Raw genomic sequence first — 7,217 nt, 5'->3', positions numbered from 1 at the left:
CCCTCCAAATCTTCTGAAAAAAAAAAAAACCACCACCACCAACAACTATGGAGGACTGGAGGAGGCAAAAACTGTTCAGAAACTCTCCTTCTTTGGAATATTCTCCACCAAAGAAGCTATTAGTTGTGAGCACAGCACAACATATTTTGCTTCTCTCTTTCCCACTACTAATCCCTCTTTTTCTCCCCTCCCCCATATCAAAATTTTACTCCAGGAAAAAATATTATGCCAGCAGCCTAGCAACATCAACAATTGACTTCAAACTGAAAGGGGGAATTTCCCTGCCTCTAGTTGGGTTTGGTACCTTCTTTGGGGGAAGGGGTAGTTACGTTTTCTTATTTTGAGATTACTTTAAAATTCTGCTCCTTACTCTCTGTAAACAAATGCTTTGTTAGTCCAGTGTCCCAGAGTGTGCTAAGCAGAAAGTTTATTTTCAAAATGTTCCAGGGGTGAAAGTACCCACCCTATACTGGGGCTTTCTACACCCCCAGGCCTTCTTTAACCAAATTGATTCAATTGCTACCAAAAAAAAAAAAGAAAAAGAAAAAACCCAAACCATATATGACTTTTTTTCCCTGAGTCCAATAACAACTATTTTCATAAAGAGGTCCAGATGTTTAATTTTTCCAAAAGAAATTTTAACAAAAACAAAATAAAAGTAACTGAGGAGAGATCATTTTTCCATTGACTTCTTAACCCAAATGGGACTAGTTACGCCAATAAAACCACAGATTTGCTTCCCTCAAACACTCATCCTTCATCCTCCCATTGCCTCTGCTTTTACACAGGTGCCTTCCCAGAATTCCACTGGCCCTGACTTTTGCAAGCTGCTGCATTGAATTTCAAGAAGTCTTTGTGAAAAGCCAACTGTGGACAACTATAAGTTGCTACACTTTCTCTCCAGCAAAGTAAGCCTAAGGATAAATTTAACCTGGATTCACCAGCATGAGTTATATTTTCCTAGGTCAGTTAGGAGATCTCCGATTCTCATAGTCTTCAAAAACAGAATTAGCCAATGAAATAATAGGTTTTCCAAATAGGCCTTGTCTCAATTCATAATTTAGAGAAAGGGTGTGGTGTGGGACAAGAGACTAACTGGGTGGAAGTCACCAGCACTGGTAAGTCATAGTTTACTATGTCATCAGCTTGGTTCTGAAGTCAAGTCCCTGGATTTTTAAACTTCTTAGCCAACAATTAGCAACTTTTAAAGACTTTCTATATCCCTCACACTCTGTGAACCTCAGAGTGGGCATAGAAGAAATTTTTATATCTTCTATTGAGGATTCTGAACGTCATTTTTCATTAAGGGTTGTACGACTCTTGGTACTCATTGGGCAAATAGTAGAGGTCGAAGTTCTCTATATTAGGCAGTTGTATACCTGGACACCTACCCAGATCCTCCTACTTTCCAGTCCCATAAAAATAAGAGATGTCTGTGTGTGTCCCATAGCTTGTTTGATTAATGCTTCAGTTCATACCTAAAATGCCAGTTTAGCCGACAGTTTGTTTTGCTGGTGTTTGGTTTATGCATAAATACGAATGGGAAGGGACTGATTTTTTTCTCAGTACACATTTTATTTTTATTACTCCTGCTTTGTTTTTTGTTTCAAAAGGATGGCATGAAGTCAGGATACAACAGCTGTCCTCAAACTAGCTGGAAAGCCCGAATTTTGAACTCTTTGATTGTATATTTAATATGCAAGCGTTCAGTCTTTTTCCATCTGTCATTGTCTCTCCTTCTCTGTCTCTGTCTCTCTATCCCTGTCTGTTCACCTGCTTCTTTCTCCCCATCCAAAGTAATGTACCATACAAGTTGAATCCAAGCCACTGTATTTCGTGATACTACACACAGAAGACAATGGAAATGCACATGAGTATAAGAAGATTGTGACATACAGAATGTTCCAAACCTGTTAGTGGAAACTGCACTAAGACTTTTGGGACAGCTTGTCTAAGCAATGAGGAGATGTGAAGAATGGGAATAATCAAATAGATCTCTGATTTAATTGATTAATGAGTTATCTTTAGTGATATATTAGATGATTGTTCTGTGCTGCTCTTGCCCATCTCCCAGCATCATGCCACAAGGGATCCCACTCATATACTGAAGGTGTCTCTCACTTTTTCCTGGAAGGTTATTAGTGGAATTCTCTGGCTAACCACCTGTCATCCTTCCTTCTTTTCTCATGGATGCCTATCTTTTCTTCTTATCATACAATTCTTCAGTGACATTCTTTACTCTCATTCTTCTCACTCTTCTACAGGTTATGCAACGCAGTCTGGTAATGTTACACCATATATGCTTCTCCATTACCCTCTCTATGATACTTATCCTTAGTTTTTTGAAGACAGTGGCATTTTACTTCTCACTGTCACATTAGCAACATTGTTTTTTTAATACTTTATTTTTAATTTATGGAATGAAACAAGCATTTTCATAACATGGTACATGAAACAGCAAATCTACTCTGCACAACTTGTTATTCCCTTCAAATATATAACAAAATTATTGTGTAAGTTTCTTTGAAATTCAAAATTAAAAAAAAAAAGGATTGCTAAAATTTTTTATATGAAATTGGGAAATGTTTAATGAAATAAATTAAAAAATTTAAAAAGAATATATTGTCCTTTGCTCTCCTAGGAAATAAGAGCTTTGCCACTTCCCAAAAGCAATTCATCCTACTCTCTTCCTCCTGTTCCCCTCTGTGTCCAGCTCATTTTAATCTTTACTGTATGTCCCAGATATATAAAAGTGTTAGAAAATCTCTGAAGGGTGTCTATGCAAATGCATGTTTAAATCTGGATAATAGATACTCTTCATCTATTTGCTCTTTTCTGTGTGGGTGGACAGACCAAAGTCTTTTGAGTGATTACAGATCTCTTCCAGGAAACTCTAGTTTCCTGGACCATGATGCAATCAATACAATGTCATCTACAGCAAGAGCATTTGGAAGACCTCATTCATAGGGATTCTCTTTTTGACTTGGATTCTGTACTAGATTTTCCTCATCATGGTGGCAAAAATAGTTCTTGAGAAAATGATATCCATTTATCCTGTGTATTAATTCTCTTTACTTATTTATGTTCTGTAATTTCCAGTGAAAACATTAATATCTATTTCACAAAAAACAGAGACAAAATAAGTATTCAACAAATTGTCCTTCTTCCAGAAAGAAGGCAGTCATTAGCCATAATTGTCCTACCCACTCCAAGCAAAGGTACTATCTCTGCATGGATTCTCTTTTTGCTCCTGTTAGAGATAAAAATTCCCCATTTTTGGCTTTAGCTCACTTCACTAGCCTCAGCTTATTGGGATCTTTAAGAATTTTTTTGCCTTTAAAATTATATTGATATATACTCCAATCTTCAAGAAAATCAAAGGAAAAGTCAATATGACATATATTGATCAATAGATATCAAGTATAGCTCCTAAGGCAACACTCAACTAATTTGAACACTATAATTTGTACATGTTTCTTTTACCATATGTAGTTTTCAGTGGTACATATGTTGTCACAGATATAATATTTAGATAGGTTTAATTATAACATCCAAATTTGAGACACTAAGTTTTTATATTAATTTTATGTTACTTATTTTTCCAGTGACAAGTCATCTTCTTTGCAGTGTAAGTTCATATTTAATTGCTTATTCAGAAATTTATTTAGAACTCATGTACACAATGTGCAGAAGGTGCAGCTGAAACCTTAGTTTCAGTTCCATTTGTTTACATAAAAGTATTTAATTCTCAAGAAAGTATTAATAGTCACCTTTATTTTTAATATTTATATTTGGTCATTAAAAGTACAGTTGAAACAGCTGACGAAGCAAGAATTACATATGTATATGTAATATTTTCAAGGATACAATTCTCACCATTTGTGAAAGATACACATTAAAAGGAAAACCATAAAAACTTCTCTAAAATGCAAACAATGTAGAGGTTGAAGAAGAAGAAGAGAGAAACATGGACACTAAGTTATTCCTATTTTCTTCTTCCCAATACTCTAACACATCACACAAACCATGGTTTTCAAAACAGCTTTTAAAACTCTAAAACTCAGACTTTTCTTCATTAGTTTGAGATAATTCCATGAAAGACTATATTGGTGAACTACAAATACTATTTTCTTCTATTGTAGCAAGAAATTCTGTTTTGTTCTCCAAGTGTAATTCAACATTCTTCTTCTGACTTCTGTTTTGTTTGTTTGTTTCTGCCTATTTTAACTTTTTGGTATAACTTCTCTGAAAGTAAACTCTCTGTACTTTTGACCTCTACTTCTTTAGGTTCTTTACCAGGATGACTATGGGATACCATTGTGATAAAATAATGGGATTTAGCAGATACTCAAAGGCCCACATGGAGATTAATCTAAACTGATTGAATTAAGTGAGAGTGATTGACTACTGATTAGCCTAATTCAGGTTAACTAGATTGTAATAACACCTGGATAGCCCTTAAGAAGGTATTGTTCTCAGAAGCTAACTCAACTTGAGATCACCTTCAAGTCCAGTGAACCAATGGATTTGGATGATGCCTAACAATCAGCTTGAAGCAGTGTGTAAGGACCACCTCTGCTCCAGACCTATAAAAAGCTTCCACACTCAGTTTGAGAAGAGTTCATGATTGAAGCAGGCTCATGGTAGAGGACTTGAGGAAGAACCAAACCAGGCTGGAACTCTAGGCTAGATAGGCCTTTTCTTAACTTTCTGAACTCCACGTGAATACCTGGTATACTTTAATAAATGCTTAATGCCCAAAGACTGGTGCCAAAGCTTTTAATTTAAGGCAACCACACAATTTAGATTTTAAACATCACACTATCTTGACTTGACCTGTAGGTTGTTCTGGTGAATTGTTAATGACTTTAGACTAAAACCATAACCATGTGGTTAGTGCCTTTTTTTTTCTTCTGACAGGTATCTGGAAAAAGTGTACTACCTTTTGTTTTAGTTGAGACACATGTTTAATCTTTTTCATCAAAATGAAAAACTTGCACAAATGTCTCTAGAATACATAGCAGCATTGTATTTTTAGTTCTTCTAAGACTTTTTCATTTATAGTTCCTTGATATTCAGAAACTTCAGGAATATCTTTATTCAGAGGTAGTTGGTACCAAATCAAGTTTAATATTCTTCTCCACTGGATTTATTATATATATTTTTATATAATCCAAATGTTTTCTGAGTTTACTTGTCGAATATATGGGCTCTGAACTGAAGGTAACCTTCTGTGCAGGATCCCTGCTTTCTTGATATTGGACATCTGGTTTTAGCACCTGTTTGGTAGTGTTTCCCCAAGGGCCATTCTTGGAAACATGGTGCAATTCCAGTTGTTTTGTTAGCTTCATTCCTTTGAAATGTATTTCCCGTTATGGGGGCAAAAGATTCAATACTGCATTTTACTCTTCTGTATATATTGCTTTTGTGTTCTACAAAGTCATATACCAACCTGGGTATGATACCAACTTGACACTGAGTACTCTGTGCAAAGTTTCTGTGTTTTTCACTTAGAAGATAGGCCTGGAGCAACTCATATTTCTTTCTTTTCTTTTTCTTTTCCTTTTTTTTTTCAGGGCAATGAGAATTAAGTGACTTGCCCAGGGTCACACAGCTAGTAAGTGTCAAGTGTCTGAGGCCAGATTTGAACTCAGGTCCTCCTGACTCCAGGGCCAGTGCTCTATCCACTGCACCACTTAGCTGCCCCTAGCACCTCATATTTCTGGGAGCAGTATTCATAGTAGCCCTTCTTGTTCTCTTTGAGGTGGGACTTCATAGGAGGACAGCACCCTTCATCTGGTTCACAAGCCATTCTGTTCTTTTGTTTAACTCCTGAAGACAAGATGTCTTATCTAAAACAAAAGGACGACTGGGCTGAGGAACAGAATAGTTTATGAGAGGCATGTTAGACAAGGCTTCGTATCTTCCACCTTTACAAACGGCCTTTTCTTTCTTTCTTTTTTTTTGCAGGTCAATGAGGGTTAAGTGATTTGCCCAGGGTCACACAGCTAGTAAGTGTCAAGTGTCTGAGGCCGGATTTGAACTCAGGTCCTCCTGAATCAAAGGCTAGTGCTTTTATCCACTGTACCACCTAGCTGCCCCTACAAATGGCTTTTTGAACCTTCCTTTTTTCCCCTAAATATCAAACCCTACCTCTCTTAGTGATGTGCTTGATTTCTTGTTCAGATGCAAATCTTTTTTTTTTCTTTAGTTCAATATAGTATTTAATATCGCCAATAAGAAGAATTTTCATTCCCTAGGATAAAGCATTTGACAGTATTTTTATTACTGGGACAGATGAATTCTTGTCACTTAGCAGCTCTTTTAACTAACAATTTTCCTCTGCTTGTACATACTGGATCCAGAGTCTTGAATGAACTCCCATCACAGCTAGTATGAGGTAAACTATTTCCTCCTATATATGTTGATTCTACACTTGGGACAGGAGCATTGCACCCTAATATCTGAGGATATTTTGCTTCTTTTTTATTTGAAATTAGGTAACATTCTTTGCTGAGAAATTCTTCAACTCTCCCTCCTAGTTCATTGAGATCCTTTCCTCGTCTTTCTGAGATCACAATGGATAACAAACCAAGATAAAAGACTTTCCCTCAAATGGCTTATATTTAGACTTTTCTGAATTGTTATAACTCTTCACAGTTTTCAAAGATGGTCTATTTTTGTCATTTAAAAAATTTCGATACCACCTGCTGTGCGATGGCCTTTGCTGTGGATCCTCATGTTTGCTGTGCAGTGGTCCACATGCTGGGGTCAGCTCTGTCTGCACTGCTCTGAAATGGGCTGCCTGCTGGGACCAATTTTAAGAATTTTTGACACCAATTTTACAGGATTGTGCAACACTCATATTCATTCTCTGTTACCTGGTTTTACTTCTAAGTTCTTCCTTCTTTTAAGTTGGATAATGAATTCTCTGTACATCTACATAAGTTTCTTCAAGTGAATCCCATTTTCCCCTCCACATCATAATTTTTCCTTTTTTGTCTTCAGAATTATTGAGGGATGGGATCATCCTTCCACAGCTGCCTTCCCCTAAAGTATTTTAACACAGGGGTTAAGTCAATCAGAACATTTATTGAGTAACTACTTTATGCCAGGTACTAAAGACTAGGGATACAAAAAAAAGGCAAAAGGCAAAAGACCTGCCTTTTAAGGAACTCATAATTTAATGGGGGAGGCAACAAGTAAGCAAATGTGTA

General features: G+C 36.4%; 1 pseudogene; it reads right to left on the bottom strand.

Moving 5' to 3' along the window:
- Positions 1–3,921: 3,921 nt before the first annotated feature.
- Positions 3,922–6,741, bottom strand: LOC122727755 (annotated as a pseudogene).
- Positions 6,742–7,217: the final 476 nt, after the last annotated feature.

The sequence above is a fragment of the Dromiciops gliroides genome, chromosome 5 (genome assembly GCF_019393635.1).
Source record: "Dromiciops gliroides isolate mDroGli1 chromosome 5, mDroGli1.pri, whole genome shotgun sequence".
Taxonomy (NCBI): Eukaryota; Metazoa; Chordata; class Mammalia; order Microbiotheria; family Microbiotheriidae; genus Dromiciops; species Dromiciops gliroides.
Note: the sequence above shows the minus strand (reverse complement) of the source record. Positions and strands in the feature narration are given on the sequence as shown.